Source organism: Heterocephalus glaber, unplaced genomic scaffold (assembly GCF_053883595.1).
Source record: "Heterocephalus glaber isolate CG9 unplaced genomic scaffold, H.glaber_assembly_v1.0 deba00001509, whole genome shotgun sequence".
Classification (NCBI taxonomy): domain Eukaryota; kingdom Metazoa; phylum Chordata; class Mammalia; order Rodentia; family Bathyergidae; genus Heterocephalus; species Heterocephalus glaber.
The window spans coordinates 33,704,441-33,731,712 of record NW_028258325.1 but is presented as its reverse complement, the minus strand read 5'-3'; the positions used below and the strand labels follow the sequence as shown (position 1 = coordinate 33,731,712).

The 27,272-nt window shown below is 39.2% G+C and overlaps 1 protein-coding gene and 1 pseudogene across 12 annotated transcripts in view; one reads left to right on the top strand and one right to left on the bottom strand.

The window, feature by feature from the left end:
• Positions 1–27,272, top strand: part of Apbb2 (amyloid beta precursor protein binding family B member 2) — a 346,490-nt gene that overhangs the window by 128,985 nt on the left and 190,233 nt on the right. For 11 of the 12 annotated variants that reach the window (XM_087187842.1, XM_087187843.1, XM_087187853.1 and 8 more), the window contains one exon: positions 25,898–26,012. The exons of the other annotated variant lie outside the window; for it this stretch is intronic. The gene's annotated coding sequence lies outside the window, so the exon portion shown is untranslated. The remainder of the gene's footprint in view (positions 1–25,897; positions 26,013–27,272) is intronic. 12 annotated transcript variants of the gene reach the window in all.
• On the bottom strand, positions 4,351–4,449 carry LOC147825120 (U6 spliceosomal RNA; annotated as a pseudogene).

Here is a 27,272-nt window from a genome sequence, read left to right as displayed (position 1 = left end):
GTTTTCCCTGGCTCAGTCATCAGTAGCAAATACTGTGCCGAATATGGGGAGATGTTGGGAGAGTGAGAGTCAAAACAATTAGCAACCAGTGTCTGGCAATGAGAATGGCTGCTGATTGTAAACATTCCACATGGTCATCATGGCATCTGCCCCTGAGTGTCAGCCTGTGTCGTCAGTGTCTAGCAGTCTTTGTTTAATGTATGGTGTTTTGCAAGGTAACCCTTTGGATCTCTTGGTTAAATTAATGCCCCCTCCTCTGAAATAATCAGGAACAGAATCATCTTTGATGACAAAGTGGGCCCGGACGTCATGCCTTGAGTCATGTCCCAAAGGTTTTCTTTCCTTTTGGGGATCTTGGTACTCATTTCTGCCAGCATTGTGATAGCTCTGTGGGAGCTCTGTGTTCTTATTTTCCATCTCACCCCTCATCTGGAAACATGTCTTTAATTCCCTACAGAAGATGGAATTTATGACTTCTACCAAAACTCTGAGAGTCCCATAAAATTGACTACAGAAGATGACAGGCCTAGACCCATCCTTAGTGGGCCCCTACAGAGCTGCCTGTCAGGGCCAGGCCACCAGGCCTCCACCTCCAGGAGTGGCTGCGGTTAGCACAAGTAGACATGGAATCCAGACATCAAAGAGACCCAGGCCCTGGAAGATGGGGGTGGGATGGAGGTTTTCTTTTTTCCTTCTTCCAAGTGTTTCCTTGCCAGTTTCCATTTCTTATCTCAGAATCTGTCTCTTCCCTGGATAACTGACAGTGAGAGGTCCAGATCTCACCCCTTTCCACATGGAGGGGATGGCAACAGCCACAGCCATCAAAAAGCCTCTTACTAATACAAAAGCTCCCTATCCAATCCTAGGGCAGAGGTAACTTAGTTTAACCATATTGGACATTTACCGATGTGGTGAAGAATCTTCAAGAAGTTATGTCATGTGGATTTTCTCTACTAGCAGATTAAGGAGATACTCTCAAACTTTAGGAGTTTTATTGGAGAAAGTCAGGGAACACAGGAAACTTGAGTTCTGGTCTTGGTTTTGCTGCCTACTGATGTGACCTAGGACACATCAGACTTTCTTCCTGGGGATACTCATTTTCTTAGTTATTAACTGAGTTTCACTGTAACATGATTTTTAAGATCCTCGTCAATCAAGAAGTCTAAGTATCAGTGATGGTGAACCTTTTAGAGCTTTCAGTGATATGAACAGCCCGCTGCAGCATACATGCTATAGGTTCACCACCACTGACTTATGATAACTCCTAAAAGTACCTAGTATAATTTGTTGAACAGCTTCACTTTGTCCATATCTGCTGATGGTGATTACCCTTCTTAACATCGACTTGGCTAGTGACTGTAGCTATTTTGTGGAGACCCAGGCATCTGTCTCTGGAAAAGGCCATTCTGCCCATTATTTAATACTATGATACTCTCCTGATGTACTTTTGAAGTGCAATGCCAGACCTGTTTTTTGATGACAGGACCAGCTCAGAAAATCTCCCCTATGAGTGTGGCCCATTGTAGGCCTGAATATTAGTGAGGATACCATTTCTATTTAAAATGTAGAGGCCAGGCATGGTGGCGCACACTTGTAATTCCAGCACTCGGGAGGCTGATGCAGGAGGATCACCTTGAGTTCGAGGCCAGCTTGGGCTACATAGTGAGTTCAAGGCCAGCCTGAACTACATAGTGAAACCCTGTCTCAAAAAATAAAAAAATAAAATGTAGAATCTTCTGTTTATGCAAATGAATTTTAGTTATTTCTGGGTTGTGATGTTGAATATATTCCCTTATAGGTTCTATATAAGGAATTATTGATAACCTTAACATTTATTAAAAGAGAAAATGCATGTAGACTTTCTACTGCAAAAAGCATCATTGCAGTTTTAATAAGAATTGCATTGAATCTATATATTGTTTGGGTAGTACTGACCTCTTAACAATAAAGAACCATGGTTTTGGGCCAGGGATTTAGCTCAGTGGTTCTGGCACCTGCCTTGCAAGTACAAGGTCCCGAGTTCAATCTCTGGTACCAAAAAAAAAAAAAAAAGAACCATGGTTTTATTTATGAACTCAAGATGTCTATTTATTTTTACTTTATTTTATTTTTTGGTATTTTATTTATTTGGTAATAAGTATTTTATTCTTTTAGACACTAATATAAATGTATTTGTTATTTTAATTCATTTTTTCATTTATTCATTGTGAGTATATAGGCATGCAACTGATTTTTTGTGTTGATTTTGTATCCTGAACTTTGCTGAATTTACTTATTCTAACAGGTGTGTGCATGTTTATGTGTCTAATATTTTCTACATATGAGATCATGTCATCTGCAAACAGAGATAAGCTTACTTCTTTCTAGTTGAGTACTTGTTCTTTCTAAGAAGGCCTTAGAATAACTCTGGTCTTTTTCCTGATCTTAGAAGAAAAACTTCCAGTCATTTATCATTGAGTATAATATTAACTATGAGCTTTTCATGAATGGCTTCATTATATTGACAGTTTCCTTCTATTCCTATTTTGTTGCACATTTTTCTCATGAGAAGTCACTGAATTTTGTTACATGGTTTTTTTAACATCAATTGAGATGATCATGTGGGATTTTTCTCCTTTCTGTTAATGTGATATATTACATTGATTGATTTTCATATATTGAATCATCTTTGCATTCCAAGAATAAGTCCTACATGGTCCTGGTGTATAATCCTTTTAATATGCTGTTGCATTTGGTTTACTAGTGTTTTGTAGAGGATCTTTTTGCCTCAGTGTTTGTAAGAGGGTAGGGGGTATCGCTCAGTGATAGAGCACTTGCCTGGCTTGCTCAAGGCCTGGATTCAGTCCCCAGCACCAGTGCACATGCACGTACACACAACACCCCCTGCCCAACACATGCCAGAAATGACCAGAGTGGAGCTGTTCTCACAGATGGAGTTTAGAGGTTTTCCCTCCTTTTCAGTATTTTAGAAGAGCTTGAGCTGGATATAGGTTAATTCAATCAGTCTCCTTTTCATTTATAGATATGTTCAGATTTTCCATTTCTTCATGACACAGTCTTGGTAGGGTGTGTGCTTTTAGAAATTTGTCCAGTGCGTCTAGGGTATCCACCTTCTTCTTGGCATTTAATTTTGTTCTCCAATAATCCTTTTTATTTCGGTACAATCAATAGTCATGTTCTTTCTTTCATTTCTGATTTTAGTTATTGCAGTTTTTTCTCTCTTTTTCTTAGTCTAACTGGAGATTTTTCAATGTTACTGATCTTTTCAAAGAACCAGCTCAGTTTTGTTGACTTTTCCTGGAGGTTGACTTTTGTGACTCTTACATACAAATCATCATTTCACTAAACAAATTGATATTATAGATTAGTTTTGTATTGGACTTCTGTACTATATTTTTTAGTTTGGCAGTGAAAAAGGCACCTCTGCTGTACATATCTGGGTATGTGAAGGGTTTAAATAACAATTACTTTAAAGTAATAAACTTGAATGTCTCTGCCTTTTTTTTTTTTCCTTCTTCTTGAGTTGTACCTGGGCCACTCTGTGCATTGTAGTTCATTCTTATAATTTGTTGTATTATATGTTTCTCATGGGTAGTTAATGAAATGTCTCACGATTTGATTCTCAACTGGAAAGTTTCTTATATTTTTCTTCATACTGAACTGTTAAAAGTTCAGGTGAGATTAATTTTTATTATTATATAAAATGAAAAGTCAATAATATTCATAGAAATGGATGAATTTAGGAAGGAAAAGTTAGGGGATCAATGCATTAAAATTTCTGATTTCGTAGGGCCGGGGATTTAGCTCAGTGGCACTGCACCTGCCTCTCAAGGTCATAAGTTTGATCCCAGGTACCAAGAAAAAAAACAAAAACGAATGAACTAGTTTTGCTCAAAAATTTTGATTTTATAAATCATAATCTCTCCTCAGCCTACTCCCCTAAGTAAAACTTTTGGCATTACTGTAATTCATCAAGTGACTTTCTTTGAGATTATCAGCCACAGGTAGTTTCAGTGTTACAAGGGTGTGCCACTCAAAACAATTTCTTAACTTCTTACATGCAGAAGTTGACAGCTCTATTCAGGAGACTTCAATTACTTTAATTTCTTATCTTCTTCCTCCACTATAATGTTTGCAATCAAAAATTCTAACTATATTTAATTTAATTAAAAAATTATTTTGCCATACTGGGGATCAGATGCAGGGCCTAGCACATGCTAGGCAGGTGCTTTACCACTGAGCTATATCCACAGCCTTATATTTTATTTTTTAAAAAATTATTTGAATGACAAATAATAATTATATTTATTTCAATGGTTATGTGATACAAGTGTGCCTTGTATTTGAATTAAAAATATGGACTACTTTAAACTTGTGTCATACTTGTGTATAAGCTATGCTAATCCTTTCTGTAGTATACTGATTTATATGTGCTGCCAAAGCAAGCACTTTAATTTCTTCTTGATAATCCTTTTCCTTAATTCTATTGGACTGTATACATTTTATCTCAGAAGCATGAAGAAGTCCTGCCTTACATAGTGCAATGTCCTTGTTTCTTTCATTATCCCAAAACTTACCTGTAGTTTCTATTTGTGAATCAAGTCACTTATTTCTTTAAGAGACTGCAATCAGAGTTTGCATAGGTTTATTCATTTGTTGTTATCTGATTACTATTTTTTTTAATTAAATTCTTTTGTTGGTACACTGTAGGTATACAACACAATTACATTTCTCATTGGGAATTGTACCTTTACATAATGCATCTTGGTTCTTATTTTTTCCCCATTCTTAGCCCTCCCTTCACGCCCTCCACCCTTCCCTATTTACAAAGACTTTATTTCCATTTTTTCCATTTCTCATCATTTTTCCTTTCCCTTCTTTCCTTTCCCTTGCCCCTCCCACTAACCCTACCCCTTTGGACCTTTTCTTCCTATTTTGCATTATCGATTATTCATTCTAATCATTGGTACATTTTAGGTATACAATATAATGACATTCATCATTGGAAATTTGCACCTTTACATAGTCTCTCTTGATTCTTATTTTTCACCCTTGCCCAGCCCTCCGTTCAACCCCTCCAGGCCTCCCTATTTACAAAGATTTTGTTCCTATTTTTCCATTTTCTCATATTAATCCCATTCCCTTCTATCCTTTCCCCTAGCCCTCCCACTTCCTTCCCCTTTGCCCCTTTTCTTCTTATTTCACATTACCTATTATACATTTAGTAGGACACACATGTATAAATACCGAATAGTTTCTCTGGTGTGTATCTGATTACTATTAATGATCACTCACTGAATGAGCAAGATATTTCTTATACAACTAATTTATAGTATATATTTCATTTCCTTGATTTGACATCTTTTCACATTTTAGCATTTTTGAAATTTGATGTATCTTGCAATTGCTACTGTTTTACAACTGTTATTGCCAACATTTTTTATTTTATTCTTTAGTTCATAAAATAGTGGTGCATCTTTCAGTCAGTAGCAATTAGAGCCATGCCTGGTGGTGCACGCCTATAATCTCAGCACTTGGGAGGCTGAGGCAGGAGGATTGCTGCAAGTTTGAGGCCAGCCTGGGCTACATAGTGAATTCAAGGCCAGCCTAACTACAAAGCAAGACCCTGTCTCAAACAAACAAACAACAACAACAAAAAATAGCAGTTAGATTTGATGAAATAAGTTGCTATGAATGATCATTGTAATAATTACTACTAGAATCTTACTGTGAACATTCTGCTTTTACAGTAGAGCCTGTAAATGACAATGTAATCGTTTCACAGATGCTTAGAATGAAGAAAAATCACCTGTAAGCTCTACCCCAATGTACTTAAGTGTTTTTTTGTATTTCATTACAGTCCTTTTTAAAATATGTATACATGGTCATTTGGTAGTTCTAGTATATGTCCTATTTTGCTTCTCTTATTTTTTACTGTTATATTTTAATTTTTCTTTGCTGCAGTTCTTCTTGTATGTAATTTTTAAAAGCTCCATAATCTATCCAGTATGTGACCATAATGCAACTGATGTTTCCCAGCCATTGAAAGTTTTGCTGCCATTTTTCCTATTTGAAAATAGGAATACTTGTTTCCTATAAAATTTTATTGTTAATTTTGACCATTTTCTTTATGAAATATAACTTTTGTAGAAGCCACCTGAACTGTGTTTTATTGCCAAGGGCCAACTTTTATATTTAGATAAATCACTAAATAAATAGCTACTATTATAGTACTGTTCAATTGTTCTTTCATTCACCTGTCTAGCTACAATACATTGGATCATTATGTATTTGGTAGATGCCAAGAGCCAGACATTCAAAGTTTAATAGGGCTTTTGTCTGCCTTTGATATTTGACAGCCTATTGGGAGATTCATAGACTTGTCAAAAATACTTACTACAGGGTGATATGGGGTGCTGGAAAGATAAGGCTCCCCAGTTGCTTAAAATTGACTTGTTGATTGGCATCCTTTAGTTATCTTTTAAGATATGATGAGGTACGGGTATCTCATGTTCAAAAAAATCTTAAAAATGTATTATGAGGTAGGTATAGTGACATATGCCTATAGTCCCAGCTATGCAGGAGGCTGAAGTAGGAGGAGACTTTGAGCACAGGTTCGAGGTCAGCCTGGGTAATTACAGCAAGACCTGGTCTCAACCCCCCCCCAAAAAAAACAACCAAACAGTGTGTAATAGGTTTATTTGCCTCCATCAGACCTAGCCTTTTCCTTCATGTCCTAACCTGGGTTCTGTGAGGTGTATGGTTCAGTGACCCTCCAGAATTCCATGTGTCATGGCTGTTCAACATACTGAGCCTCCTGTTGCCAGAAGCTGTGTCTGTCGCCTGCCTCTTTCCTGGTTTACTTATACCACAGACAGCTGTGTTGAAGGTAGTAGATGATTCATTTGACTTCCATTGCTTTTTTCTCTAAATGAAAGATATTATTTCACCATTTTGTACTTTTCATGGTACTTCATTTGACTGTTGTTTACATTTTATAATGTTGGTGAAATTAGTGCCAGTTTAATATTATCTTGTCTTTTTTTTTTAGTTGAAATTTCAGATTAAGAAAACACGTATGAGAGATTATATAATCCAATAGAGATTATTATGGTGACAGTTTAAAATTCTGCTACTAATGATGCTTGAAAGTAGACCTCTCACAGGACAAAATAAAACAACTTTATGAATTTTAGAAGAATCTCTTAAGCTTCAGAGAGGGAGAAAATATTTCTATATAATTAAGTATTAATACAGGCTTTGGTACAGTGAATCTGTTTTGAAAATAACCATTTAGAGTTCCACCACTGAGAGGTCATTAGCTAGCTGTGAATTTTTCTTCTTTATAATTGTATGTGAAAAAGCCTGATTCATTTTAAAATTTCTCAAAAATGTGCTGTTATAAATAACTTTGGAGAGTGGTTTCCTTGCACTCCCACCCCATTCCATGCTCCCTCTTCTCTTTTCATCTCCGAAACCTAAATAGCAGAATTGTGTCATGTTCTTTACAGAGCTGTGGTGCTCACACATATCACTGTGGAGTCACCGTCCCATTGTGATCTCCAGAAGAAATGGGATGGGTGAAATCTAGGAGATAAATTTACCTCAGCTTTTCAAAACACTGTGTGAGCACCACGTAACTCACTTGAAAACTTGAAACTCTTGTGTCAGCCACTATTAGATAGTCCAAGGGACCTGACTGTGCAGAAGAATATGTAGTAAAAACAGTCTGCTAATTGATGGGATTTGAAGTAGCATTTACATTGCTAACTGAAATAAAATAAATTTCCCCCCATGGTGGTTTATAACCTGACTTCTGTGACTGTGAGATTGATCTTTTGGCAGATCTTTATGAAATAACACCACAGGAAGGAAAATTATATGTATGCATCAAGTTTTGCATTTATTTCATAAGCCCCCTCTATAGGGTATGTATGGTCGTGTTGTGTAAAACTAACAAAAGTTAACTGTTCTTTGTCATGCAAGACTTCCTTAGTTCTCAGAGACCGTGGGGTACCACAGAGAGATGCGTTCTTTGCACTCTCATTTCTATTAATGCCATTAATGCATTTTACCCTCTTATGAAGCCCTTTTGGTCAAATCAACAGTGTGTTCTGCGCTATCTATCTTAACTTGTAGCTTTGTCTGCAAAATTTGTGTGGTTAGCCTGAGACATATGCAGATAAATTGCCTAGGTTCAGCATCCTCAGACTTGGAGCTAAGTATGCTGCAATGCCCTGAACTGATGGATGCAGCTTTTCAGCAAAATTGATGTCTTTATGGTGAAATATAAATCTTTGCCTTGGTTTGCATTTTCATCATCATGTGTAGTTCTTGACCACTGATTTTCAAACTGCCTCATCTTGCAGAAAGCTATGTGTAAGGAGAAAGACAAAGAAAACTGTTCTTCCTCACCCACAGCTCTTCTGCCCACTCATAGTAGTAGGAATTGTGAGTGTGAGTTTCTGGCCAGCTATAAACAGTGGCAGCCCTAATTAACAAGATTTGTTCCCAGTGCTTTGTGTATAGCCGGTGAGTGGCTGAGAACTTTGAATGTGTTAAATGAAATATGCAAAAGATATAATGCTGCAAATAGTAGATGAATTTAACCAAAACCTTTTTTGAGCTATAAAATTCCAGAAACAATTTTATTTGTATCTTAAAACATAACCTCCCCCATATTCCTCTATGAGAAAATGTACTGAGTTCTGCTTTGAGATCTTAAGAACCATAAGCATTTCATTCTTCACTTCAGAAGACAGTCACCTTTCTCTACCCATGTATCCTGGGGCAGTAATATCAACTAGGGTTCTCAGATAGAAACAGGGATTTAAGCAGAGAAATAAGTTATTTAGAAGATATTGGGCAGGTTCTGGAATGACCAGAAGCCGAGCAAAGGGCAGAAACAAGTAGAGACACCACAGGCAGAGTCCTACAGTAGAGTAAGTTTCATATAAGATAGAGCTGCCACTGAACACTGGAGATTGGTGTTCATATTTACTACCCCATTGTGACCAGATATTCTGTGCCAATTCTGTCACTTCAGCCTTTGCTGCCTCTGGGCATTTACCACTGTTGCCCCTTCCTTCACCCATGATCATTATTTTTCTGCTGCTGCCTCTATATCTCTAGCTGTAGATTCAGGATTGGCCAAGGCTAAGTCATGTGCCTATTGTCTTAGCTGGGGACTTGGGAGGTGAATGTCCAGCCATTTTTACTTCTATATTGAAAAGTGTGCCTCTCATTGAAACTCAACTGATGACAAGGTTCTCATATACAAGAAAGGGGATTAGATGTTAGACATTACCTATCCTCCCCCATATGGATAAAACTCATTAGAAGCTGTAGTATGGGCTCTGGTAGAAAGAGAGGTGACTACAAAGGCCAAGATACGTATCCATCTGAAGCTGCAGTTAATGAACTGTGACAGTGAAGATGACCCATTCTTCCTTATGCACTGATGTCCAGAGACGCTTTTACCATGTGCTAACTAAAGCTAGTGTTGTAACAATGCCAGCATATTTTACCAATCTTAAAGTAATAAGATAAAATTCTTTGACTTAAATTTTAATAATGTGATTAATTAGGAGGAGCAAATTAAGATTTATCTATTGCCCTGTTTATGGTAAAAAATGTAATTTCACATCAGTATATCTTGTACAGTTGGATGGACTATATATATTTCGTGTGTGTGTGTGTGTGTGTGTGTGTGTGTGTGTGTGTGTGTTAAGATAATGCCTCACTGTGTTACCCAGGCTGGTCTTGAACTCGTGGGCTTAAGCAGTCCTCCTGTGTAGGCCTCCTGAGGAGTTGGGGCTGCAGGCATGTACCACTGCACCAGGTTGGTTTCTACCCTTTTAAAAATTCAGTTTTTAATTACAGTAATACATAAATGTAGCTGGCACCTTCTTGCCCCACTTATTTACATTGCTGTTTCGTTTCAGAAGCAACTATTTTCAGCTCATTTAACTCTTCTGGTATTTACTTCCATATAGCAAATTGATATGTTTATGTTGATATTTTAATTTTTTTTCAATTTTAAGCATTAAACATTGAGTTCCTATTAAGGCAGATAAAGGTTTGGCTCTTTTATTTTCCTTTCCTTCCTATCTATCTACTCATCAAGACAGCTATATCTCAATTTGTTTTCACTGTTAATCATGTTTCACAATTCACCTGTACAGCATACTATGATTTTAGTTTTTCTTGTACCATATATTCTTGTTTTGTACTGGGGATTGAGCCTAGGGGTGCTCTACTACGGAGTTACATCTCTAGCCTTTTTTATTTATTTATTTATTTATTTATTTATATTTTTCATTTATTTTTTTTGTATTAAATTTTTTTATTGGTACATTGTAGGTATACAACACAATTACATTTCTCATTGGGAATTGTACCTTTACATAATGCATCTTGGTTCTTATTTTTTCCCCATTCCTAGCCCTCCCTTCACGCCCTCCACCCTTCCCTATTTACAAAGAATTTATTTCCATTTTTTCCATTTCTCATCATTTTTTCCTTTCCCTTCTTACTTTCCCCTGCCCCTCCCACTACCCCTACCCCTTTGGACCTTTTCTTCCTATTTTACATTATCAATTATTCATTCTAATCATTGGTACATTTTAGGTATACAATATAATGACATCCATCATTGGAAAGTTGCACCTTTACATAGTCTCTCTTGGTTCTTATTTTTCACCCTTGCCCAGCCCTCCCTTCAACCCCTCCATTCCTCCCTATTTACAAAGATTTTGTTCCTATTTTTCCATTTTCTCATATTAATCCCATTCCCTTCTATCCTTTCCCCTAGCCCTCCCACTTCCTTCCCCTTTGCCCCTTTTCTTCCTATTTCACATCACCTATTATACATTTAGTCCTTATTTACACTTTCAGTTTCTCACACCAGAGAAACTATTCGGTATTTACACATGTGTGTCCTATTTATTTCACTTAAGAGTATTGCCTCAATGTGCATCCACTTAGCTATAAATGTCTCTAATTTCTCATTTTTTAGGGCTGAGTAGTACTCCATTTTATAAAAAAAACCCCACATTTTCATTATCCAGTCTCCAGTTGATGGGCATTTGGGCTGTTTCCAAGTTTTAGCTATTACAAACTGCGCTGCTATGAACATGGGTGCACATATATCACTGTGGTATGATTCTTTTAATTCTTTGGGGAAGATCCCCAGCAGTGGAATAGCAGGGTCAAATGGGACTTCCAGTCCTAGTTCTTTGAGGTATCTCCATACTGATTTCCACAGTGGTTGCACCAGTCTACACTCCCAGCATCAGTGGAGCAGGGTTCCTCTTTCCCCACAGCCCCGCCAGCATTTGTTATTGGTTGATTTCATGATAGCAGCCATTCTTTCTGGAGTGAAGTGGAATCTCAGCATTGTTTTCATTTGCATCTCTTGAATGACCAGTGATGTTGAACAGTTTTTCATGTATTTATTTGCTATTTTGACTTCTTTTTCTGAGAAATGTCTGTTCATTTCAGATGCCCATTTTTGGATTGGGTCTTTAAATTTGGGAGGTCTGATCTTTTGATGTTCTTTATAGATTCTAGATAGTAGACGTTTGTCTGAGGAAGAGCAGGTGAAGATTTTTTCCCACATTGTGGGTTGTCTCTTCACACTGCTGGTGGTTTCTCTTGCTGTGCAGAAGCTTTTTAATAAGAAGAGATCCCATTTGTTGATTGTTTGTGATAGTTCACGGGCAACTGAGGTTTTGTTCATAAAATCTTTTCCTACATCGATGTCTTCAAGGGTTCTACCTAACCTCTGTTCCAACTGGCTCAGAGTTTCTATTTTAATATTTAGATCTTTAATCCATTTTGATTTTAGTTTAGTGCATGGTGAGAGATATAGGTCTAGTTTTAATCTTTGGCAAGTTGAAGCCCAATTTTTTCAGCACCATTTATTAAAGAGGCTATCTTTCCTCCAGTGAGGATGTTTGGCTCCTTTATTGAAGATGAGATGGCTGAGTGTGTCTGGCTTTGTTTCTGCATCTTCGAATCTGTTCCACTGGTCCTCAAGTCTGTTTCTTTGCCAGTACCATGCTGTTTTTTATCACAGTAGCTTTGTAGTAGAGTTGCAGGTTGGGGATTGTGATACCCCCTGCCATGTCTCTGTTACCTAGAATTGCTTTTGCTATTCTGGGGTCTCTTCTTGCTCCAAATGAATTTTTGGATTGTTTTCTCGAGGTCTGTGAAGTATGCTGCTGGGATCTCAATTGGAATTGCATTAAATCTATATAGCAGTTTTGGAAGTATGGCCATTTTCACTATATTAATCCTTCCTAACTGGGAGCAGGGGATGTCTGTCCATTTTCTGATATCATCTTCAATCTCTCTTTTCAGAGTGCCATAGTTTTCAGAGAAGAGGTCTTTGATTTCTTTCATTAGGTTGATTCCTAGGTATTTCCGTTTTTTGGATGCTATTGTGAAAGGAATTATTTGCCCTATTTCTCTCTCAGTGAGGCTATTCTTCGTGTAGAGGAAAGCTATTGATTTTTGTGTGTTGACCTTGTAACCAGCTACTTGACTGAATTTGGTTATTAAGTCTAAAAGACTTTTGGTGGAGTTCTTGGGGTCTTCTATATAGAGTATCATGTCATCTGCAAATAATGACAATTTGACTTCTTCATTACCTATCTTTGTTCCTTTTATTTCTTTCTCTTGTCTAATTGCTATGGCTAATGTTTCCAGAACTATATTGAACAAGAGTGGTGATAGTGGACATCCTTGTCTTGTTCCTGATTTGAGTGTGAAGGATTTCAGTTTTTGACCATTTAGTAGGATATTGGCAGTTGTCTTTTCATAGATGGCTTCTATCAGTTTGAGGTAGAGACCATCTATTCCAACTTTTTGTAGGGTTTTTATCATAAATGCATGTTGGATTTTGTCAAATGCTTTTTCTGCATCTATGGAGATAATCATATGGTTTTTGTCCTTGGCTCTATTGATATAGTGTATTACATTGATTGATTTGCGTATATTGAACCATCCCTGCATCCCTGGGATGAATCTCACTTGATCAGGGTGCATGATCTTCTTGATGATCTTCTGCATTCTGTTTGCCAGTATCTTATTAAGGATTTTTGCATCTATGTTCATTAGTGAGATTGGCCTATAATTCTCTTTTTCGGTTGGGTCTTTCTCTGCTTTGGGGATCAAGGTGATGCTTGCTTCCAGGAAGGAATTTGGGAGTATTGCTTCCCTTTCAATTTCACTGAAGAGTTTAAACAGTAGTGGGAGCAGTTCCTCTCTCAATGTCTTGTAGAATTCAGCAGTGAAGCCATCAGGGCCCGGGCTTTTCTTAGTTGATAAGTTTTTAATTACATTTTCCATTTCCTTGGTTGATATTGGGTTGTTCAGAATTTTTAGGTCTTCTTCATTCAACTTTGGTAATTCATATGTATCTAGGAATCTGTCCATTTCTTCTGTGTTGTCCATCTTATTGGCGTATAGGTTCTGGAAGTAGGTATTGATGATCATCTGGATTTCTGCTGGGTCTGTTGTAGTTTCACCCTTTTCATTCTTAATTGCATGGATTTGGGCCTTTTCTTTCCTTTTTCTGACAAGGTTGGCTAAAGATTTGTCAATTTTGTTGATTCTTTTGAAGAACCAACTCTTGTCTTCATTGAATTTTTGTATCGTTCTCTTAGTCTCCATTGCATTGATTTCTCCTCTGATCTTTATAATTTCCTCCCTTCTATGAGCTTTGGGGTTATCCTGCTCTTCTTTTTCTAGAAGCTTGAGGTTCAGCATCAGGTTGTTTAATAGGGCTCGTTTTGTTTCCTAATATGCTTATTCAATGCTATGAATTTCCCTCGTAAGACTGCTTTCATTGTGTCCCATAGATTCTGATATGTTGTATTGTCCTTGTCATTTAATTGAAGGAACTGTCTGATTTCTTCTTTAATTTCCTCTGTGACCCATTGGTTAGTCAGAAGTGTGTGGTTCAATTTCCATGTGTTTATGAAATTTTTTGAGTTTCTTTTGCTATGGATCTCCAATTTCATTGCACTATGGTCTGATAATATACAGGGGATAACTTCAATTCCTTTGCACTTACTTAAACATGTTGTATGTGTGAATATGTGGTCTATTTTTGAGAATGACCCATGTGCACCTGAGAAGAATGTGTATTCTGATTTTGTGGGGTGGAAGACTCTGTAAACATGTGTTAAGTTCATTTGTTCAAGAGTTCGATTGAGTTCTAGTATTTCATTACTCATTTTTAGTCTAGTTGATCTATCTATTTGTGACAGTGGGGTGTTGAGGTCCCCCACTACAATTGTATTAATGCATATATGACTTTTCATGTCCATTAGTATTTGTTTTATATAGTTGGGTGCACTAGTGTTGGTGCATAGATATTTATGATTGTCATCTCTTCCTCTTGGATTCTTCCCTTTACAAGGATGTAGTGTCCTTCTTCATCTCTCTTAATCAGTGTTGGTTTGAAATCTACTTGATCTGCCAAGAGGCTAGCTACTTCTGCTTTTTTTCGGGTTCCTGTTGCATGGAGTTTGGTTTTCCACCCTTTAACTTTCAGTCTATGAGTTTCCTTTTGAATGAAGTGTGTTTCTTGTATGCAGCATATTGTTGGATTTTGCTTCTTGACCCATTCTGCCAGTCTATTTCTTTTGATTGGTGAATTGAGACCATTAACATTGATGGTTATAAGTGAAACGTATTGACTTGTCATTGACATGACTTTTTCTTTTTGTTGGGTTCTCCTCTTTCCATTTAATTTCTTGTCATGCCAGATGGGTTCATTCTGCTTTGCTTCCTGGGGTTGTGATCCTCAACGTCTGTTCCTAGGCTATTGTGTAAAATTCTTTGGAGTGCTGGTTTGGTATTCATGAAGTTCCTAAGGTGCTCTTTGTCATGAAAGTATCCTATTTCTCCATCCATTTTGAAAGATAGTTTTGCAGGGTACATCAATCTGGGTTGGAGGCTGTTTTCTTTTAGGGCTTGGAATATGTCACTCCAAGCTCTTCTTGCCTTGATGGTTTGTGTTGAGAAGTCTGCTGTGATTCTGATGGGCTTTCCTTTGTATGTGATTTGTTTCTTTTCTCTGACTGCTTGGAGAATTTTGTTCTTCTGTTGTGTTTCTGGAATCTTAACAATTATATGCCTATGTGTAGATTTTTTTTGATCAAGGCTATTTGGAGTCCTATATGCCTCAGTTATCTGTATGTCAAGCTCTTTTCCCCTGCTTGGGAAGTTTTCTGCCATTATTTCTGTGAAGAGATTTTTTATGTCATCTGCACTCTCTCCTTTTTCTTCATTGAGCCCAATCTGTCTTATGTTATTCTTTTTTGCATCATCTAGCAGCTGCTGGATTGATTTCTCATGTTCCCTTATAATTTTGAAGCAATTTTTCTTTTCCTGGTCACTAATTGCAATCTTATCTTCTATATCTGAAATTCTGTCCTCACATTGGGTCATTCTGCTGTGTAGACTTTCAATGGAGTTTTTCATGTTCTGGAAATCTATTTGCGTCTGTTTTATGGATTCCATTTGTTTCTTATGTTGGGATTCCATCATGTTCCTCAGCTCCTGTCTAGATTTATTAATCATGTCTTGCACTAGGGCCAGAATTTCTCCTGTTATCTGAGAAATTATTTCTGATTTCATTTTTTCCAGATCCCCTTTTGTTGCCAGTTCAGTGGGTCCAGGTGGTTGAGCATCAGAGTGTTCCATCTCATTTCCCTTTGGGGTTGCTGTAGGTGATCTGGAAGTATGGTTTTGAGACTTATTTACATGTTTTCTCATTTCAACTTGGGCGGGGGGCTGTTAGCGACTGCACAGATTACTTCCTCTGAGCTAGGTGAGGTGGGACAGGGGCCGGGAGCAGCGGTAAGGATGGTGACCCAAAAGCCCTTCCCTGTGGGCTGGGAGCAGCCGGAGGGATGGTGGCCGGGAAACCCCTTCCTTTGGACCAGGAGCAGTGAGGATGTTGGCTCAGAAGGCCCTCCCTCTGGGCCGGGAGCAGTGGGAGGGATGGTGGCCCGGAAGCCCCTTCCTCTGGGCCAGGAGCAGCGGGACAGAAGGTGGCCCCAAAGCCCTTTCCTCTGGGCTGGGAGCAGCGGGAGGGATGTTGAACGGGAAGCCCCTTCCTTTGGACCAGGAGCAGTGAGGATGTTGGCTCAGAAGGTCCTCCCTCTGGGCCAGGAGCAGTGGGAGGGATGGTGGCCCGGAAGCCCCTTCCTCTGGGCCAGGAGCAGTGGGACAGAAGGTGGCCCAAAAGCCCTTTCCTCTGGGCTGGGACCAGCGGGAGGGATGTTGAATGGGAAGCCCCTTCCTCTGGATCAGGAGCAGTGGGACAGCGGCTCAGAAGCCCCTACCTGTGGACCGGGAACAGTGGGACTCAGTACCTTGGTTTGGTGGTCTGGTGTCCTCTGTGTCTTCGTGGTTTGGAATTAGGTGGCTGCCTGTCTGCAGCGGCGTGATTTGGTGTCTTCCGCAGGACCCAGGACCTCAGTAGGGCGTGCACAGGCCTGCCTGTCTGCAAAGGGCTGATTCGGTGTGTTCTGTGCGACTCAGGACCTAGGTAGGGCATGGGCATATCTGCCTGTCTGCAGTGGGGTGATTCGGTGTCTTCCTCGAGACTCAGGACCTCGGTAGGGCGTGTACAGACCTGCCTGTCTGCAGCCTATTTATTTATTTTTAAACCGGGCCTCACTTTGTTGCACAGGCTGGGCTGAAACATCTTGCAATCCTCCTGCCTCAGTCTTCCATTGTGCTGGAATTAAAGGTGTACATCACCACTCCCTGCTGGTTTTTTTTTTTTTTTTTTTTACTACTTATTCATTCTTATGTATGTTGAGTATATCAGTCACTTTCCTGTCTCTGGGACAAAGTGCCCAACACCCACAGCCTAAAGGAGAAGAGGTTTAATTTGGCCTGTGCCTCAGGAGATTCAGTCCATGGTTGCCATGGCAGTGGAAAACTTCTCAACCCATGGTAGCCATGAAGCAGAGAACAAGGAAGCAGGAGCCAGGAACAAGCCCACACCCCTTCTGGGTCATGCCCCCAGTGACCCACCTCCACCCAGGCCCCACCTCCTGAGAGCACTTTTAGTCATGAACCGACCAGTGATTTGCCCGTTGATGAGTATGGTACCCAGCGATCCAGTCACCTTCCAAAGCCCCACCTCTGAATCCATGAGATTTTGGGGAGATATTCTAGATCTAAACCAGAGCAAGGCTTGTTGACTGGTCATCCTTATCCCAGAGGGGCCCCTGCCCCCAGTTGTGATAACTATAAATCTTTTTCTCTTGGGCTGGGTAATTTCTCCAAAAAAGTCTTTCAGTCTCATATCTGGCCAGAGAATCCAGCCAGGGAAGGGTCCTGGGGCTCTTTGTTCAGAGAGCAGATTTTCACTCTATCCTCCCTCTCAGTGTGACACTGCCACTGCTCCTAATGTCCCGAGTCCAAATTATCTGAGGTCTAACCTTGGCGTGAGCAAACTCTCCTCTGCTGGCCTAGGAAGAGGGGCAGTTAGCAGGCTTCCCAGCTAAGGAAGGAAATGGCGATTGAGTCCTTAAGAGGATTTCCAGGTGATCTTTAGTGTCCACTGACCCCTCCACCTTGCCTCCACCTCACCACCCCATTTCAAGGGTAACTGTGCCTTCCCTTGACTTTCCTAAGGTTCCGGTGCATCCAGGCTGGTTACTTCCTGACAATTCAGTCTGTAGACATTTACAAATCTCTTATAAGCTTTTTGTGTACTTGCTTTGAAAATTCACTCCTTAAAGGTCTAACTGCTTTCTATTTTCCAGAAGTTATTTTTATGAATTTTGTTTGTTTCCATTCTATGGCTTCTTCTGAGTTTCTGTCTTCCCCTCACTTCATGTCATTTAGTGGAGCATTAGGAGAGAATGGAGATAAGGGCATGATTATAATCTCCCACATGTAACTGAAAAGCCTCATTAATCAACTTTTGAGATTTGGTTCAGTGTGGATACATGGTTGTCTAGGCCTTAAAGAAGAGTTAATTTGGTTACCCATTTCTTTTCAGTTTTATTCAGATTGTTACTTTCAGTGTCAAAATGAATTAAATAGTGTTGCCTATTCTAGGTTTGAATAAATAATAGGAAAAAAAGCTCAGTTAACTCTGTAAATTCCAAATCTGACTTCAAACCCAATCACAACCCTAATGTCACATTTCTAACATTACGAAAATATGGCCTCCATCCCTGGCTCTTTCCACAACTGTAAAACCCAGGTGGATCAGTCTTTTTTTAAGATTTCCTAGCACTTTGAGTTGTGATTTGGGTGGCAAGAACATTGTTTTCTAGTAGCCACCGTGTCCAGTGGCCCCAGTTGTGTTCTGCGGGGAATGGAGCTTCCATGAGTCATCTCTACAGTTCTGTGGAAGAGTGCAGGATCCTGACATCTTTCCTGTTCCTGTGGTAAAATTACTCAGACTTATCTCTTGCAAAATGCAGGTCTTACAATGTTCTGAAGGCTCACATCATTGAATACATAAATACCACAGCAGAATCGGCCCCAAATAGCATCTTTCTTCCAACTTGTCTCTTTCATCAGAACTCCACTTTTAGAATAACAATTGTTTTACAAAGTTTAATATATTATGAAGGTGTACTGAGGATTACTGTACAGTTACTTTGGGCTTTATTCACCATTGTAAAACAAAAGTGCAGCCAATTCAAATTTTAAAGGTTTTTGTATCCTACAGGGTTTGAATGAGCATGAGAATCTGATCTGATTTCCAATCTAGAGCTTATAGAATCCTCTTGTTAAAGCAATATTTACCTTCATATAGTAGAATTGATATTTTTCTGTTTTAGATACCTCATGTTCTTTCTTGATAAATGCAGATTGAGAGTCTGCAGAAGTTCTGGCAGGAAATATTTCTATGTGAAGGCTCCTGTCGTCATTGTGATCTGGGGCATCTGTTTTGTGCTAAAGCTTACTAGACATGTCACTGCCTCTGAGCAACAGGCAGGAAGTACTTCTGTCCTTAAAACCAAAAACAGATACTCTTTTATAGGTGCTCATTATCATAGCTCAAATGATCATCTTTTCTAATGAGGTGGCCACATCCCTTGTGGCTTTTACAGATTTTATGGTCAGACTTTTTTTTGGTACCGGGGATCGAACTCTCGGGACCTTGCGCTTGTGAGGCAGGTGCTGGAACCCCTTAGCTAAATCCCTGGCCATGATCAGATTATTTAATGCAGAGCTTGGGGAAAAATAGCTCTGGTAAGATAGAAATTTTCTTGGAAGCTAAAGTAATAATAACTTTATTCTTTTTTCTTTCTGCAAAATTTTACCTCCTACTCCTTTTGTTTTTTTTATTTTTGCTGATAATTCTTAAAGGGATTTATTTACCTGTCTCACTTTAATTTGTTTTGGGAGATGGATGTGCACATTTCTCATTGTATCTTAACTTCAAGAGATCATTATCAGGGAGAAAATAATTATTTGCAAGAAGAGTTGGATGTGTCACAAATCAGGGATACTTTAAGTGGCTCCTTTAGACAACTCTGAAATATTGTATGGTCTGTTTTGCGCTGCTTTAGTGATTTTAGAAAGTTCTGCTTGTGTTTCTGAAAGTGAGGCAGGAGAAATTAAAGAGAAGACAATAGAATTCATTTAAGGGAAATATGAAGGTGGCTTATAGACTTTTAAAAAATATATAGATTCTAATTACTGTTATTGCAAGGGTTAAATTTAAAGTGAGAAAAAGGATTCAAGGGCGGAGGATTTAGCTCAGTGGTTCCGCCGCCTGCCTTGCAAGCGCAAGGACCTGAGTTTGATCCCCGGTACCAAAAAAAAAAGGATTCACAACAATACTAAATAAAAATGGGAAAAGAAAAGAAGTAACTTGGATTGGATAAGTTACTATGGAAGAAACAGTGGGAAAGATGTAATGGGGAATTTTATATTCTAATTGGTTTTCTTTTTTTAAATGTGGAAATGAAGTACTACTTGTATGTTCTATTCAAGCAGTTAAGGCCATTTTATTTATTAGCCAAAGGACTATTTTGTCAAAAATAATATGGAAAAATAATTTTATCACATAAGGTAGTGAAAGTCAGAAACCACTAGCTGTGGCCTTCCCAGCTGTAAGTAAAGATCTGTGTGTCATAAGGATTATGTACTATGTTTCCACTTAAGGTTTAATTTGTATTTGTTTAGCTCTTCTGGGCCTTTCATTTTGTACTCACTCATGCCTTTGGAAAGTAGGTATCAGGAGCCCATTTTACAGATGAAGCCTCAAAGGCTAACTGACTTGCCCACAGCCACTTAGCAGTGACAAAGTAACCTCCTCTCCCCAGGTTCTGAGTTTGTTCCTCCACTTTTTAGAGACAGTTCACCTTAGAAGAACTGTTTCTACTGTGTTTCTAGAGATTCTGCAGATTGGATTTCTCAAAAAAGTCCTTGTCAAAGTGACAGTGGTCACTTACAAATAACAACCCCAGGGCAGGTTTTAGGCAGGGCTTTATTTGTACAAAGTGATTTCAAATATGTTTTGGTTAAGGAATAATTTTTAAATTCTTGAAGAACCAAGAAATAATAAAAAACAGTATGCCAACAGCCCCAGTATGTTAAGAATCTGTGTCCTTCAGGCCAAATCTGGAGATGTAAGTTTAGTCCTCTTATACTTTATTATTTTATTTGGTTTCCAAAACCATAACTGACTTGAAGAAAGGAAAGGTTGACATCCTGACAAAGATGAGGTGCAACTCTTCAGGGTAAAGGAGAGGAGAAAGCCAAACTGAAAGGCAGACAAAATACCCCCCCAAGCCAGGCAGCCATTGGGCTTTAAGCAGAGGGACAGACGGCTGTCTGTGCCCCAGAAGGTTCTGAGAACAGCTGTCTTACACCTGGCCTTTCATAGGCAGGAAAAGTCCGCTTACCAGGAGTACATACATAAAGTCCGTCTTAACCCTAAATCTCTGGATCGTCTTGGCTCTGCACCTGGCCCTGTAACTAAGTCACCTTTGCTTCTCCTTTGCCCTGAAGTGTTGCATCTCATCTGAGTACTGACCTTTTCCTTTTTCAAGTCAGCTATGATTTTGGAAACCAAATAAAATAATGAGATATAAGAAAATCAAACTGTACTTTCTTGGTGTTGGAACTTCAGCAGTCTCTTCCTTTGGATTCTCAGGGCCCCCTTTTTTGTCATAGGAACTCCCCATTCAGCCCACTTTATGGTGGTAGAAACCAGGTTCTGACCTAGGAACTGCTGGTCCTGCTCCTTCTCCTTGGAATTAGTATTCCCATGATCCAACACAGCCAAATAATCGATAGTCTTATTAATGATTCTGTGTCACCAAAGATTAATCATATTCCCAATTCTCCTTTTAGAAACAAAATTAATCCACTATGGTTGAAATTAAACCCATGTAACACTTAGATGGGTAGTCCTTCAACTATGAAAATCTTGATCATTCTCTATGTTTTATTCTTGAGATTTCTAAAACAGAAATTATACTGTATCGTACCAGGAGAATGATGCAGAGTATAATAATTTATGGAGCTAATGAATATATTATTTTTGAAGAGGAAAAGCAAGCTTCTTAGTAACTCACACCACCTGTCATATTAAAAAACAAATTGTAGGGCTGGGGATTTAGCTCAGTGGTTCCAGCGCCTGCCTTGCAAGTGCAAGGTCCTGAGTTCAATCCCTGGTACCAAAAAAAAAAAAAGACAAATTGGAATAAGCAAAGCCATTTTTAAAAATTCATCTTTTAAGTCAATAGGACCAAATACTTAAGTGGAGATATTAGAAATAGTTAAATGAGGATAGTAGAAACTAGTAACTGTTGACATGAAATGTTTATTTTGGAGAGAATTCTTGACATTTTTGCTCCACATCAGCATAATAAGAGTTTGTAGGAGAGGAGGGAAGCATTAATATATTTGTTGAGGATTAATAACCTTGTAGAGCATTTGTGGTGGTGAATATATTATACAAAGTACCATAAACATAGTAATTAAAAAGCTGCACACTAAACACTTTGTGGACTGGCAAATGTATTCCCTTCCTCCCCTTGATGGCTTGCATTCAAGTGAATAGCATATTATTTATCTTGGTTTCTTAACATTCTGAATAGTAGGAAAAGGAATGGTAATCTCAAAGATTTGTTTCCTTCTCTAGGTATTGCTGATCAGGTGGGCAGAATCACATTTGATCTTTTCAGGATCAAGTTATTTATTGTTCAGAAAAATATCACACAATACATACAACTTAAAAAAACACAATTCTTTCTTAGTTTTGGAAAGCTTATTATTAAAGTTGTTTCCAGACAAATACTACAGTGAGCGACTATGTAATATATTAAATGTATTCGGTATGATCATCTCAGAGCTTATGTGTTAAAAGAAATGAACCGGTAGATAATAAAAAAGTATATAATAGGGCAAAAACATAGGCTTATAACTGAGGTGAAGTTTTGAGGAAGCAAGGCTTTTATGATCCCATTACGCTTTATCTTGCTGCCTGATGGGTTAAAGCGAAGCATGCAGCTGTGTACATTAGCATCTGGGAGGAGAGGCACCATGCGGCTAAAGTAATGAAGTCCTGTCCTCCACGGGGAGAACAAAGAAGGCAGACAGATGTAAAGTCTGCGGTCTTGCTTCTGTGTATGCTCACAGTGTTCCTATACACCTGTTTTCCCGTTTAAGGGGCATTCTGTTTTTCATAATTTCTGAAACCTTTTACTGAATGCAATATTTATTTATAAAGATTTTCTTCTGTGAAAAATAAATGCAGTTGAATCCAATTTTCAGCTTTGCTTTGAGTTAATTAGAGCAGGAAAGGAAGATATAGGAAGGGTACTTATGTTCTCACCGTTTAATTGGCTTCTTTATGTCTTAGTTGTGAAAATTCTTTACTTATGCTGTTTTTTTGGTTTATTACACATTTATTGACTGCTTACTGTATCTTAGCCCCTGGGTTACAAAGATGAATGATTCAGTTGGGAGACATCTGATGCTTTTGGAACCTTCTCAATCCTGGCTGACTACAATGAGAATAATATGGTTCTAAAAAGCTATCAAGTTCCAGAGATCTCATTCACTGCAGAAGAGATAAACAATGAGGCAAACCCAGGGTTTTGGGGATCACAAAGGCTACCTGGACAATATCAAAGTGCTTTTCAAGGTATTTTCCACTGCATTAGGTTTCTAAGGTACTACTTTAGCCATTACTGGGATACATTCCTCGAGTGAGGTCACTTTGCCCCATTTCTGGATTTGCTAAGACCCTGGGTGGAAAGTGTGCAGCAGCTTGAGGTAGGAAGGTTTAGCTTCAATCTTAAGAGGCACCATGCTAGGAAGTCTGCTGCCAACTCCATTGTCCCCTACGTGCCAGTGTCTGCTTCTCCTTTTTTGTTTGTTAGTATAGTCATACTAGGAGGATCTTTGAATTGGAACATATCAGGAAGCCTCATAGGATAGTGGACAATGATTTTGGCTGATGATACTATATGCAAACCATTGGAAAGGTCGCATTAGCAGGAGCCTTCTTCTAAATCTTTTGTTTATATACTACTATTGACACTCTTTTAAGTTTTACCATGGGCATGTTTACCGCACAAAGGCCCTTTTCCACTTTGATGTGTACTGGCCCGTGTTTGTTTTCCTTAAAACAGAATCAGACTGCTTAGATTTTGTGGGTTTAGCATGCCAGAGACCAAGAATTTCAAGATCTGTATCCTCAAACTATTTACATGTAACCTCATTTTCAGCAGAGAGCCTTGCCATCTCTTTCCAAGAATGTTGATGTCATTGGTTCTCTCACCCCGAACATCCCAATTCTGTTAATTGCATATGTACCATAACCAAATTTATCTTTACCAAGCTCCTTCTAATATCAGAGAGTTGTGGATTCTCCTCCTTCTTCAAGGCCAGCCTCTTGATCTCTCCTACTGATCTTTTCCTCTGCCTCTTTTGAGATCGAATTCATTGTTATCTCCTCCCTCTGGTGCTCTCAGCCTTTCCCTCTCAACTGATTTCTTCACCCTACACCATGTCCTTCTGTTAGCACTTAGGCTTTCCCAAAGCCCTCCACTCTCCTTCCTCTGCTCTTCCACTTGCTCTGTCAATTCCATTGTCTCTGCCTCCTCCACTTCTCTAAAACAGCACTCGATCAAGGTGACCAGTGATTTCTTAAATGTCACACCTAAAGGTATATTTATCATAAGTGCCACAGTACTTCTCTGACATTCTTTCTTGACTTTCTTCAAAAGATCTTTTTCCTCTGCCAGTTCTGTCATTGCTTGTGTCCTCTAGGGTATTGCTCTTAGTACTAATCCTGCAGTCTTCTAACTCTGCCCATGTTCCTTCAGGGATGTCCCCAACTCACATAGTCTGTGCTGTTCTCCATATAATAATCACTTCTTGCCTTTATGTTTTGCTCAAACTTTCCCAAGTGTTATTCATACTCAAAGATACCTGGCAATTCCCATCTGAATCTCTGCATCCTGATTTCTGGTGCCTCACACTACACTTCATCTCTTCCTATTTCTTCTCCTTTCTTCTCTGCCTCAGTGGTCAGTACATCCACACACATGTAGTTGACCAGTCTGTCCTACTTTTAGGTTATGGAGGTTTTGAAATATCAGTTCTTTTCTCCCTTTCCTCACCTGCGTGTGCAGCGCTCATTGCCATCCTGCCTTCCCTCTTGGAATGGTCGTAACAACCAGATGACTGCCTTACTTTTTTTCCCTACCTGCACTCTGCTCTCTTCAGATCCATCTGGAAAGAGTAAGACTGCTGAATCCCACGTCTGACCCATCTGTGGCTGTCTGCAGCCAGGACAAAGGCACAGTTCTCTGATAGATGAGAAAGGCTGCGGTTTGGCCCTGGGCCTCTTCCCTGGCCTCCCCCTGGAAAGAGGCCGGGAATGGCAAGCTGTGCCACCTAGTTGCTTACCTCTGGCCTTTCCATTGTTGTGTCTCCCACTGCAGCTCCACTAACTCTCCAGTCCAACCTTAGCATGTGCTAAGCATCCCTTTTTCCTGGAAACCTTCCCTGACCTCTCCATTTCAGGGCTAGATGTCCCTGCTTGACATGAACCTCAAGTTAATTACTTTCCTTGAGCTTTCCTGTGGGGTCAGTTTATGTATGTCCCTTGGTCCCACTAGCCTTTTCTTTCCTTCCAGATAGAGATAGTGCCTTATTCATCTTTGTAGCTCAGGTGCTCAGCACAATGCTTGACATATAGCACATTTTCAGCATTGTTTATAAGTGAAACATGAATAATGACAGTAAGTCAATTTGATGTTCACAAAAATGGGCAAAAATTTCAGAGGATTAGAAGGGAGCATGAAAGGACTTCTGCCCTGCAGAAAATTTCCTCTTTGCACTAGTGTTCAGCTTAGGAAATTTCATTGAGCCATCCAGCTGTAGGTGTGTGAATGCCCTTCTCATATTTATCTTATACTTCAGTGAAAAACTTTTTTTTAGAAGCAATTTGACATGTTGCCTCTCCAGTACAGAAATTTTCCTTCTCTCCTTTCAAGCTTTTAGAATGTTACGGGACATTAGCTCAGGTGTCATAACAGAGAGCCAGACTAATGTTTCCCCTTGACATTAAGGAAGAATGAGATGAAAAAGCACCAGTGGAATATGGGGGAGACCGGCCAGCCCTCATTGAGGGACACGCAGTGACCTGCATCTCTGTCACACTGACTTCAGGGGCCACATGCTAACCACCAGCAAGCTCCTTGCCAGCCTGCAGTGACAAGGGAACTTTATCTCCTCTGTGACTATGAATAATTCATAAACATGGTTATCTAGAAATTTGTGGTCATCATTAGCATTTTAATGAAGAATGCAATCATTATTCTAAGTCTCTGTTCTGTTTCTACCTTTTTTTTTTTTTTGTCTCCTCCCACTACAGCTAACCATCTCACTATTTCCTGAGTACTTGGGAGCTGCTGAGGCCCCTGCTAATGTGCTGACTGTCACTATGGGCAGATGGTACCTGGAGGCTCCCTGTCATCTAGGCAGCTCATGTACGTATGGGATCCTATGCTCGCTTGTCTTGTCTTGTCTTGTCTTCTCTTCTCTTCTCTTCATAGAATATTGTAGGATACTGAACTGGTGAAGAGGTAAAAGATATGAATGAAAGCACTGAGAAATGCAGAAGCGTGGATTACCCTAGGGCAGTGGTGGAGAACCTATGGCATGGGTGTTATTTGTTTTTCTTTTAAGAGAAAAGATGTTAATGTATGAGCTGTTTTTTCTAAACTAAAACCTCAGTATTCAGGTTTAATTGCAGCATTGGCACTTTGCAATAAATAAGTGAGCTTTGGGTTGCAGTTTGGGCACTCTTCTCTAACAGGGTCGTCTACATCCTGCTGTAGGATAAGTTTTTAATACTGAATGATGAGAAATGTTATCTAAATTAGTATTGTTATAATCAAGGGCTCTCTAAGATTAGAAGATCAGCCATTCCCTTTTTCTGTTTCAATGCATTCACTCATAAACAAGCTTTCTTTAAAAAAAAAAATCTTTTTCATGAAAATATATATTACAATAGTAGTGCCATAAATTTAAAAAAATCCCAATGATTGCTTTAATTTCTTTGAAATGAAAAGATTCACGGACCCAGAAGAGATGTCCTGTGAGCAAGTCTCTGATTCATGTACACTAGAGGGAGAGGCCCTGGCTCTTAGTCCCTAATGTTCCCCAAAGGAGGAAACCTTTGCAGGCTTCTTGGTGATGACTTTCTGTGTGTCACAACACTTAAGTTTTTCTAGCAGTCTTCTGGGAACTGCTACAGTTGCTTTCCTCTGCTATTTGTCTTTACTCTGATTAACTGAGGAGAAAAAGTGAGCCCTTTTTTTTTTTTTTTTTTGAGATACAGTCTCACTATGTAGTCCAGGCTGGCCTTGAACTCACTATGTAGCCCAGGCTGGCCTGGAACTCACAGTGAACCTCCTGCCTCAGCCTCGCAAGTGGTGGGATTTCAGGCATGAGCCACCACACCTGGGACGGGAGCATTTTTTATTTAATGATCTGCTTTTATTTATAGAGAGGGCAGTTTGTCTCAGACTTACTTTTTGCTTCCTTTAGTCTTGAAGCTTTGGGACAGGTGTGTAGATAGTCATTTACTTTGTCACTTCCATTTGGGCCCTCTGAAATTCTGGCTTCAAATTGAGATGTGTTTGGGGTCATTGCCTGCAATGCTCTTGCTCCCACACCCCTTTTGTAGTTATATTTATTCATGCTTACCTTTCAGTCCCATTTCCTTCTAAAGCTCAGTTTTTTCT